We start from the raw sequence: 12,955 nt of genomic DNA, 5'->3' as shown, positions 1-12,955 counted from the left end.
GTCATATCGTGTTCTAACACATGTGTGGCCTCTTAAGACACCATATGACCCTAGAGAGGGAGAGAATGGGAGAGAGATACACCAGAGAAACGAGGAGACTGAGTTTGAGAGAGAGCGAGAGAGAGAGAGAGACCTAAGAGGTGGAGGGAGGGAAGGTGAAAGAGATACCTAAGAAGTGGAGGGAGGGATGGTGAGAGATAGAGAGAGCCTGAGTAAGAGGGAGGAAGGGATGGAAGGAGGGTACAAGAGACTAGAGAGAGAAGTGGAGAGAGGGAGAGAGTGAGAAAGAGAGATAATGGGAAATGGAGAGAGGGAGGGAGAAGAGGGAGGGAGAGAATGGGAGAGAGATGCACCTGAGAGAGGAGGAGAGTGAGATAAAGAGATAGAGGATGAGAGGGGGAGACTTAACAAATAAAGAATGGGAGAGAAAGAGAGATGGAGAGAGAGAGAGGGGGGGGGGGAAAGAGAGAGACTTAAGTGAAAGAGAAAGGTAGGGGGAGGCAGAGAGAGAGAGATACACTTGAGAGAGAAGGAGAGTGAGATAGAGAGATAGACGAAGAGAGGGAGAGAGACTTAAGAGAGAAAACGGGAGAGAAAGAGAGGGAAAGAGAGTTAGAGAGAGAGAGGGAGAGCAGAAAATAGTTAGAGGGAAAGAGAGAGAAAGAACGGGAGAGAGAGACACCTGAGATAGGAGGAGAGGGAGTTAGATAGATAGAGAAAGGTTGAGAGCGAGAGACTTGATAGAGAGAAGGAGAGAGACTTGAGAGAAAGAGAAAGGGACCGAGAGGGAGAGAGAGATGTAGGGAAAGAAAGACTTGAGAGAGGAAGAGAAAGGGATGGGGAGGGAGAAGGAGAGAGAGAGAGAGAGAGAGAGAGAGAGAGAGAGAGAGAGAGAGAGAGAGACCTAAGAGAGGGAGAGAGAGTGAGAGCTAGAGATACCTGAGAGAGGGAGAGAAAGAGAGAGCCCAAGTGAGAGAGAGAGAGAGAGAGAGGGTGAGGGTGAGGGTGAGGGAGATGGGAAAGAACGAAATTTTTCATAACCCGTGCGTGTTCTAGAAATTCAAAAACATGCACCAAGCCTAGCCAAAAACAATTAAAAAAACAAAAAAGTTCCTCAAAACCCGTACGGGTTTTGAGGAACATTATATTTTTTAGAAACCCACGGGTTATGCAGAACTAGAAGTTTTGGCCTTAGTTCTGCCTACGGGTTATGCAGAACTAGGAACCAAATAGGAAGTGGAGAGAGAGAGAGAGAGTAGGAAGGGAGGGATAGAATAGGATAAGGAAAGGGGGAGGGAGAGAGAGTTAGAGACAGAGAGAAGGGGTGGGGAGAGAGATAGAGAAAGAAAGAAAGAGAAGGGAGAGAGAGAGAGAGAGAGAGAGAGAGTAGGATAAGGAGAGAGGGAGGGAGATTGGGAGATTGGGAAATGGAGAGGGGGAGAGGGAGAGAGAGAGAGAGGGAGATTAGAAAAAGGAGAGGGAGAGAGAGAGAGGGGGGGGTGAGAGAGAGAATAGGGGATAGGAAGAGAGGGACATAATAGGATAAGGAGAGAGAGAGAGAGAGGAGAGGGTGAGAAACATGAGGTAGAGAGAGAACAAGAAGGAGAAAAGGATGAGAGACTTGATAGAGAGAGAAGTGTGAGGGGGAGAAAGATGAGATAGAACTCAAGGAGGATAATTAGGGCTTAGAATAGACAAAGACGGTGATGGGAGAAGGAAGACGAAAGAGAGAGGAAAAGAAGAGAGACACGCATGTATATAAACATATATACATATATCTATATAAATATATGTATGTATAACTATAGATATGCATATATACATACATAAACACATATTATATACATATGTCTATACACATGTGTAGTAAATGCTAAGTTTACAAGCATACATTAAAATGTCTTCATAACCCGTACGGATTTTGTGAAACACAAAATAATGGTTTTAGTTCTACATAACCCGTACGGGTTATGTAAAACTATGAATAGTACTTTTTGTTTTTCAAAACCCGTGCGGGTTATGTAGAACTGTGACTAGTACTTTTTGTTTTTCAAAACCCGTGCGGGTTTTGGCTTGGTAAGAGGGTTGGAAAACGACCCTAAGGCTTGCAAGCCCATTTTCCCCCCATTTTTGTCCCTTTACTTGTTTTTTCATCTTCCAACATGATTTATTGACTTTGTCATCATCAGGTTTACAAATGATCAAGTGGGTATCTCTAAAATTACCACCATAATCTGACATGTCTTCTTAGTTTTCTGACCATATAATTTTTTCTATTTTTGGACAACATTAGCATAATAAACTTTAATTTTCTTTATCAGTGCCTTGATAGTCCTCACAGACATATGTCTACCATTTTTTTAATAACTTTTAATATGCTTGACCAAATTCAAAATAAATTACATATTATTGTTCTACACTAGATTCTATACACTTCTAAAAAAAGAAGTTTCATTTTTTATTATTTTGATGCAAGTTATGCCCAGCGCACAAACAGGTACCAAATTTTTAGGATGCGGTCACTTCAAAAAATCATTAAAAAAAAAACTAAATGAAAAATTACAAAAAAATACACAACTTCTAGATCTCACTCTTACCTATCATCCTATCAAAGGGTTTTGCAAAATACTATATCTAACTATATATTTTGTGGAGTGCACGAAAACAACTATGTTATATTTTTCTGAAAAAATTAGGAACAGTTTTTCGTGCGCGAGAGGTTTGACCCTCTTAATCTTATCCAATTTTTAAAAACTTTAGTAGCTTAGAAACTAGATTTAGAGCACTACAATTCTTATTCTTTTCTCAACTCCTAATTTTTAGTGCACGACCTTCAAATATCTCTTTGAAGCTCAAGTTTACCTGTTTTTAAAAAAAAAGTGGTCACTTATACCCCCCTTTTTGTTCACCATCTTGGTGCACTTACCTGCATGTTAATTATACTGAAAAAAACTAGAATCTGCATTATAACTCCTAAAGATCTAGAACCACTCTCAAACATACTAATAATATATACATAAAATATAACTTAAAGTATAACTTATACTTAAATGTTATATTTTATGTATATATTCCAAGAGAGAGAACACTTTGTGCATTTAGGATGGAAAATTGCTATGAAATACATTTGGCGTGCGCATTATTTGGTGTGTGCCAACTATGGCGCACACCAAATATGGCGCACGCCAAATGGATTTTTGAATCTTTTCATTTGGCGAACACCAAATTTGGCATGCACCAAATGTGTTGGCTTGGAAAACAACAAGCCAAAGGCTTCGATTTTCTTTGGGAATCCAACCCAAAGGCTTGGACGCCCTTCTCAAGCCTGAGACGTGTTTTCTAACAAATATTGAAAATTTTCCAGCTTTTGTGTTTGTGTTTTTCGTCAGGTTTGCATGTGTTTCAATGCAATAAAAAGAAACACCATACAATCATCAAACTCTCTCTTAGCTATCCAGCCATATAATTCTCTTCAAATTTTGATAATGTTGAGGTCTTCATCCATAATTTCTTTTGTTAGTGTGTCTGTTTTTTGTCAAAAACCAACATGTCGTATTTTGGCCATAGATTTTTACTCGTTTATCGAGAATTGAAAAATTTACTTTTTTAGAAACTAGACTCCATTCTACGCAATTTATTTTTTAATTATTTTTTATAAGTTTTCTCAAATTTTTAGGGGGAGCACGCTCAATTTTTTGTTTTTCAGGTTGTGTCCACTTCGAAAATTAGTAAAAAATCATATATTCATTAAAAAATTAGCCGAAAAATATGGCATAAACTACACGGTGTTAGCTAATTTCTCACGAGTGATTTTAAAATTTTCAAAAAAAATTGACATTTTCGGGGGAGCACACCAAGTGCTATGTTATTTTTTTTTTTAATAAAACAACACCACTTTATGTGCTCCCCCTTTTTGAAACCCTTAATGTCCACCATTTTCAAAAAAGATTTGTAGTTTAGAAAGTAGCCTCAGAGCACTACAACTCTCATTCTTGTTGCATCCTCATATATTAAGTGTAACTATCTTAATTTTCTTGTCGAAGTTCAAACTTTGTTGATTTCAGAAAAAAGTGGCATCTTAAGACCCCTTTTTGGTCCCCCATCTTTGTGCACTTACCCTCTACAAAGACATATACAAATCTATAGACTCGATATTCTTTTCGTTAAAAATATGATAAGATATAAAAATTTTCATTTATTATTTTAATAGAAAAGAATTGGGTGAAAAGTCGAAAGCGGTAGAATATAATTATCATTTGTCTTTTATTAGTAAATATTTTAAGGAATCAATATGTTAATTAATCTTTTAATATATAAAATATTAAAAACATATAAGTAATTGTTTTGTGTGTATTATTGAAATGAAATATAACTACCCTTCAAAAATATTCTAGAGGTGTCAATAAATGAGTAAATCAATTAGAGATAAATAATTGTAATAGTGAAAATTATAAACTTATGTGCTTTTATCTTATGTTTTGGTCATACTTTAATTATGGTATCCTTTATGCAAAAACAAGCCTACATGTTGTATATTTTTGCCTGAAATTCTACTCAATACACTACATAATCATGCTCCCATCATCACCCATCCCTCAAAAATTGGTCCTTATTTAAGACAAAGGGATAAGGATGCCCATTAAACTATAATTTCTTGAAGTTATTAAATTTGATCTTCAATATTTTTTTAATTTGTTTAAAATTTTGGGGGCCATTTTGCGTTTGAGGTCATTCAATAAATTTTAAACATTAAACCCTAATTAATTTTTATTTTTTTAAAATTTGAGTTTTTACGAAATAAATGACACGAAGCTAGTTTATTTACTTATTAACATAAAAACTAAATAAATGACACAAGTTTCCTTATTAACAGAAAATCTCATTTATTAATATTAAGATTAGTTTTTATGTTTATAAGTAAATTTGTGTCATTTATTTTGTTTAAAATTTGTGTCATTTATGTTAATAAATAAACGATTTAATAAGTAAATAAATTAGCTTTGTGTCTTTATCTTTATTTCTCACTCTTCCCCCCTTTATCTCTTTCTTCAAATCTCCCATCTCCCTCTCTATCTATATCGCATTATCTACATATCTCTCTTATTCACTCCTCCCCCTTGTCTCTCTCTCTCCCACTCTCTCTATGCATATATCTACCTCTTTCAACTTCTCTCTAGATATATATTACTTCCTATATCTTTACCTTTCTATCTCTTTGACTACCCCTCTCTAATTATCTCCCTCTGTATTCTACCCTTTTGGACATCTTTCCCTCTCTCTATATTTATCTCTCTCACCTCTTCTACTAACACTATTGGCAAGAACTTGGCATATTGTGTCTCTTGTTTCTATATATCCTAAGTAATAATGAAATTCTAATTATTTGAATTATGATTAAAAACAAAATTATGATTTTCAAAAACTATTAAAAATATAGAATAATTTCAAAAATATATATATAGAATTATAATTATAAATATAATAATTGAGTTTATTTTTTAAAATAATGTGAATTGCATCTCTATAAAATAGCTCATTGAATTTATTACATATATTTTGAAAAATAAAAAATCATTAAAACTTGCATATCTATATAAAAATTCACTTTACTTACAATATTATTATAAAAAAAATTAAAAAACTATTTAAAATAAATTTTTTAAATAAAAAAATCTAAAATCATATAAATCCACTCCTATAATGTTTTTTTAAACAAATCATAGTATACAAATAATTTCTAAAAACGAAGTTATTTTGAAACCAAAAATAATAATCACTTTTGATTGGTGCAAAACAATTATTTTTTATATTGAGAACTCAACACCATTTAGGTGACCTTTGTCTATCCTCTACTTGATAAACTTTGTCATTAAATAGTAATGACTTTTTACAAATCACAAAAAAAACTTATTGTTTTTAATTTTTTAAATAAATGACATAATATAGAATAAATAAATTTAACAAATTGTTTTTTAATATTTTATAATACATTTAATAAATGATATAAGATATTTTCCTTAAGAAATAAAATAAATAATTTATTTAACATAGATCATTTAATATTGATTTTCAAGATATTTTTTATAATCTTTTGTTACGTTTTTTATAATGTTTTATTTGGTAAAAAATTATATTTATTAGAAAATAGAAAATAAATATAATAATTAAACAAAATAAATTACATATTATATATTTTTTCAAAATTATTTCAAGAGCTACTATCCTACAAAATCTCATGTCATGTTGATTTCATTTGAGTGTCTAATCTTGTTTTAAAGTATTTTTATTTTATTTTTTTGTTAAATTTCAATGATCAAAAGAATTGATGTAGTATTCAACTTTCATAGGTACCATCTTAAAAATATTTTAGACATGTAACATTTGAAAAATAAGCCTTACAATTCCCTTTCATTCAAAGTCTATTTACATATGGTAGACATTTTACCTTTGTATGAACAATTTTCATTTAAAGATGTTCAACAAGTTTTGGCTTCCAAAACTTAATTTTGTGCCTCATTCTACAAGTAAGACATACTATTATGAGCTCATCCTTAAATGATTGAATAAAGAAATAAACGGTACTTTTTCTCTTATTCTAGTACTTTTTCTCTTAGGGTTTAGGGTTTGAGGTTTAGTGATAGAGGAATATTCAGTAAGGTCAGGACAAATTATGAACAAAGAGAAATCGTAGATATTTTTCTTTAATACAAAAATGGTCATTGAAAAAAGAATTATAATGATCAAGTTTGTGATTTCGGTAGTGCTAATCTATTTAATGTCATGTTACTAAGCCACTCAAAATAGAAGCAAATTTGGAAAGTATCCTCAAAAAATTCATATGGGAAGGCTCACAAGAAAATAAGAAAAACCCACTTATTCATTGAAAAAAGGCACATCTTCCAAGGGCAGAGGTGGGTGCAGTATTAAGAAGAATTGAAGTTCAAAACCTTGCATTAGGAGAAAAACTCACATCGAAAATGCATAGAGAACCTAACAGACACTCATGCAAAATATTTCAATGGAAATACCTGTATTGTCATAAATCTGGTCGCATTCTAACAATTGGAAACACAAGGGGTGGCTCTGTAGTTTGGAAAGCTATGTGGGAGAGTCGATGTTTGATAACGAGTCACCTAATGTGGAAGATCAACAATGGCCATAGTGAAGATTTCTAGGACAATTCAAGGAATGGCCACAAGCCCCTAATGGATACTGATGGAATCGCAAATTATGTCAAATATATAAGAGCTTTGATCGGAGTAAAGGTTGTAAACTATATTAAGAAAGTGAAGTGGGTGATCGGTCTTTCTTATGAATGGATGAGTATTGTGGTACTCCCTATTCTGGTCAACCTTCAACATGCTTTGCAAGTCGAATTAAAACAAAGAAGATTAATAATCACTAAGCAGAATGATGAAATCATCTAGTGCAAGTCAAAGATTGGAGATTACTCAATAAAAACTAGATATTCAATTCAAAAAGCCATTCAGGCCAATCCAAGTTGGTTGTCTACTCTATGTTGACAGTACTTCTTAAAGTGGAAGCACTTGTGAGGATGGTTTTGCATAAAAGGATACTAACATTTGAGCAGCTACACAATATAGGATTTTGTGGCCTGTCAAGATGCCCACTTTGTAGATGCAACAAAGAGAACATTGCCCAACTACTCTTAATATGCCCCTTTGCAAGTAGAAGTTGGGATTGGTTACAAAGTGCCTTAGAATGGTATAGCCCTCGGTAGCATGACATTGTGAAAGTTGTAACCAGCTGGCAAAAAATTTAAAATCAGTCACTATGGTCGGATATGTGGATTATAGCACCATCCCTACTGGTATGGCAAATATGGAAAGAACGGAATTAGAGAATTTTCAAGGAAACCCAAATGCAAGTAGAAAAGTCATCAAATTAATTAAAGGTAGCATTATTGAAGTAACCAATACGAAATATAGATTCAAATCTGATGCTAAATTTTCAAGATGGGATGACGAAATACAAAAAAGTTGGACGGAACTGAAACAACCATAAATTGTTTCAAATGATAAGACACGGAGAAGGGACAATATTAAATGGTCAACACCAAAGTGAGAAATGTAAAAACTAAATTTGATGATGCCGCAAAGGGCAATCCATATAATGTTGGTGCCAGATGTAACATCAGAGATGGAAATGGCAATTGTGTATGGGCTATCTCAAAAAATCTTGGTGTAACAACCAACATGAAGCAAAAATGGAGGCATTGATTCTCGGCTTAAGACTCTCCAAATTAAAGGATCTGCAAAATATAGATATAGAGGGGGATTCAAAATTATGTATTCATGCCCTAATGAAACAAATCTACACATAATTGGAATCTTAGGGGGATGATGGACATAGCGTGGAAGCTTCTAGAGGCATTAAGAGACTTCTCAATTTCTCATGTTTATCAAGCAAATATCGTAGTTGATAACCTAGCAAATCACAATGTGTTTCAAGCTAAGCCTAAAGTGGTGGGGTCAAATCCTTCTAGGTGGCCTGGATTAAAAGAAATTATTTTAAAAGAAAAAGAAAACCTGGACTTTTTTCTTTAGGGATAATTGATTTCTTGAATGGATAACAACTAAGGAAAGTAGTTCTGAAACACAAGGGGCACATGCATAAGTATATCTTGAATATTGTGAGCTTATAATTTGATGTGGTTCAAGTTTCTTTGTCGATTACTCAAATAGAAAATCTTACTTTAGTCAAAATGATAATCACCTTAGATTTGAATCAAGACTTCTGAAGAAAAATCTCGAGCGTTTGCAAGCTTGGGAAATGTAGAAAATGACGATTTAAGATGCCCAAAATTACAATAATTGCTAGTCATATGAGAATATGACTAGAGCTACATAATAGATTTATTAGCTAGAATGCACTATTACAGATTGATGTACATTATTGACAGATATTTTTGAATGCCAAAATGAGGAGATGGATTACATTGTAAGAACTGCAAGAGCAAATTTGGTCATGAGATTTGATTCCTGATTGATGTGCCTCTCCACGATCAGTAAAACTGACGAGAATAACATGTTGAGAGTGTGTCAACCCCCAAAAAAGAAACTAATAATTTAAAGGAACCTGATATATAGTAATGTATCATTTGTTTGGTAGGATCGCTTCAAGACACTCTTAAATATGGCAGAATGCTTAGGAATAAAATGTAGATGTGCTACGAAAACCCCAAAAGATCAAAATTGCTTATCTTTTTCATCAAGGCTTTAAGGAAGAGCAAGTGGTGGTGATCAAACTGTTGGGACACGATTTCTGGAGTGGGAGTCGTGCATGATAGAGAAATTTATGCAACGCTCTTCTCTGATGTCATGCAAGTTTTGGGCTACTCTCTTTGGTGCCTTCGCATTGAGCAATGAATTGTTATCACTAACTGCCTTCACCAAGTGAGCATAGCTATTGAAAATCTGCAAGCGGTGCAAGAATCGAAGTTCATGTTGGGGTTCTTTAATCTGAATGTGGAAGGCAAGTAAACTAAGATGAACAAGACCTAGAATCTGTTCAAAAAAGGTGTTGCAAAGAAGTACAATTTTGATGACTTTGTGTCTTTCCTGAATGAGAACAATGGACTCTTATCTCAAAAGGCAATGAATAGGCTGATGAGCATTAGCTCTTGAATAGGATATCTATACCACTAATTCCTATTCATATGATGTATTTTATGTTACGTTTAATGCAAGGGAGCTACCCCCATATTGGTAGTACTTATCTATCAAAAAAGCATTATATATATATATATATATATATATATATATATATATATATATATATATATATATATATATATATATATATATATATATATATATATATATATATATATAATTTAAAATATAATTAGTAAAAAAAACTTCGTAAGAGGTGTTTTTTATTATATATTGCTAAAAGCAAGTACATCTATGCATGCCCTTGTCGCAAGGGGTGCTACAAAAAATAAAACACAAAGTTGGTTTTCAACATATCCTTCTAAAATTGTCATACTAAATTACAGCAATCATTAAATTGTCGTGTTCTCATTAAACCCCTTCCCTAAGAGACTTCTGCCCTCCCTACGAATGCCCCCTTTCGTGGCAGATCTAAGCAGCATCTAGTACCTCCTGGTTTATTCCTTTTGACCTATGTCCACCCATGCTCAATGTGAGAAGAGACCCAAAAAACTCCATAAATTTATTTTGTCGCACCACATGTATTGGCAACAACTTCCCTTATGCATGCATTTGTACGTAGACTTAGGAAGTCAGAAGAACTTGAAATGTTTCTTCCTTCTTGGAGTGGGTGTCCTTTTATGGAGATTTTGAAGCTACTGGATGCTACAAAGATATAACTGTTAATTTTAGATCAGATTGATAGTAATAACACAATGAACACACAGAACACAAGAGTACCCTGGGAAAACCTCCCTCTTGGAGGTGAAAAACCCAGCAATTAATCTCAGTTTATATTAGGCAATAATCAATATGTGACTTTACAAGCTTACTTCAACACTTGAAGCAATATGAACATCAGCATATACACAGCAGTATGATGAACTTATCTGCAATATACTTGACTGAAGATGATTTTGTTGTTGTTGATCATAGGACCATTCACTGATCAAGGAGTCAATTCGCTGACCATGAATGATAATCATTGTTCTTGGAGATGAATTTGCTGCCATAGGGATATGCTCACTAATCTTTATGATGCAATTTGCCATCCTTGTAGTTATATTCGCTGAATGGATAATTTCGCTACTGATCAAGGATGTAATTCAATGTCTTCCATTGTGTGTAATGATGAATGAATGAACCTTGTATATATATGCGATCTTAGGCACCTAATTCATCCTAGGTCGGCTCACAAGGATAATCAATTAATAATAATATGATGACCTAAACTTGGCACCCAATATAGGTTCAGCCCCATTGCATTTACAAGATCCAATGTTCAATATAGGGTTAGCCCTATCCACAAGTTACATCGCCCATTATAGGGCCAGACCAAATTACAAGTTATATTTAATTTTGCACATTTAATGTGACTAAGGCCGATAGGCCAATTAGTCACCCACAAGTTACATTATGGGTCACGCCCAATTTTCATATTTGCAAGTTACATACACATATCAACATCCTTAATGGTTACAACTTACATAATGTGTTTGGGTCCATCCCAATACAAGTAATACTTATATTTGATCCGAACTAGCTATTATTTCAACAATAACCTCTAACGATATTTTCACATTGCACCCACCCTATCCCACTAATTTCTGCAAGGAGGCAGTCAACTTGACCCTAAGGGAGTCGAGTTCCTTCCCATGACATTTTAAAGGAGCATCCACAGTATAATATTGTGGAAAAACATCAGTCCACCAAGATTGATGCTCAACTTTGAACTTTTGTGCCCGAATGGCAAGCCTTTGTAATCTAAAGGCCAAGACTAGCTACGATCAGCAATCTTGGAAGTGATATCTACCAAAAGATCTCTTGAAATGTCCATATCCACAAAGATGCGTGCAAATGTGGTGAGGGTGAAGTTAGAGGTGTTTGAGTCAATAGCCAAGAAGTCACCCAAAAAATCGCCAATTGCTTCAAAGCAATCCTCGAACCAAAACTGAAGTAGGAGATTTGGGACCCAAACTAGTTTCGCTATAAAAGATTCCTTAAGAGGGTTGAAATCTAGATACCAGAGTTTGAAGAGCAATTTTTTCCCCCGACACCATCATTCTTAGAGGATGGCATCCTGATTTTGTTTACAATTAAACACCACAATAAAAAAAACCCTACACACAGGGGTAAACTTCTACATTACCTCTGAACTGAGGTTTCCATGCCCCTATGACTCATTTGTGGAAATCTACTAACTTTGGCCATAATCAATTGAATTGGCCAATCAAGCCATCGAAGATGTAGAACTATTCTTCAAAAACATCCTTTTTCAAATCCTTAAAGAAGCTAAAATTGGGCATGTAGAAAACCTTTTGATAGGGGTTTTTTAGCAAATCTTAGAGGCCCTGGCAAATTAGGATCACCCACCCTTAGCAAGAGTAGCATTAGAGTTAAAATTATGATTAGGGTTAGGGTTAGTGTAAGGGAAGTTGTATGATAAGGGTCACACTTAACATTAGGGTTAAAAGCGGAGTTAACGTTTTGATACAATTACATTGTTGGATTATAGTTGGATATAGAGATAAGATTCAAGTTAACATTAGGGCTAAAATTATGTTTTCTATTAGGGTTAAGGTAATTCTTGAACACTAGTCTTAAAGTTAACCCTTACTAAACCATAACCCTAAATTTAATCCTAATTAAAACCAACCACTACCATAGCCCAAACCCTAATTAAGCCTTATTGTACCCCTAACCCTAATTGAGCTCTAAGATGAACCTCCTAACCCTAACCCTAAGGCTGACACAAACCCTAATTGAACCTTGACAAAACCCTAATCTTAATTAAACTCTAACCATAACCATGAACCCTAACTGTATTAAACACTAATTGTTACCCTAATAGAATTCTAACCCTAATTAAACCCTAATCATAATTGAACCGTAACCATATTTAAACCCTAATCTAACATCAACCCCAATTTTAACTATAACCTTAATTAAACCCTAACCATTACACTAATTGAACTCTAACCCTAATTTAGCCTTGACTTAATAATTCTTACCTCATTAAACCCTAAACTACTATTAACCCTAACCTTAATTAAACCCTAACCCTATTTGAACGCTAATTGTAAATTAACCCTAGCCCTAACCATAACTTCATTTTTTTAATAACCCTAATTTTATTCTAACCCTAACCCTATTTGTATATTAATCCTATCAAACCCTAACCCTAATCTAATTGAATAGTAATCCTAACCACAATTCAAACCCCAATTGAACTCTAATCCTAACACATTCCAATTAAAACCGAATCTAACCCTAACCATAAT

Source organism: Cryptomeria japonica, chromosome 2 (genome assembly GCF_030272615.1).
Source record: "Cryptomeria japonica chromosome 2, Sugi_1.0, whole genome shotgun sequence".
NCBI lineage: Eukaryota > Viridiplantae > Streptophyta > Pinopsida > Cupressales > Cupressaceae > Cryptomeria > Cryptomeria japonica.
The sequence above is the reverse complement of the archived record's forward strand: the minus strand, read 5'-3'. Positions refer to the sequence as shown.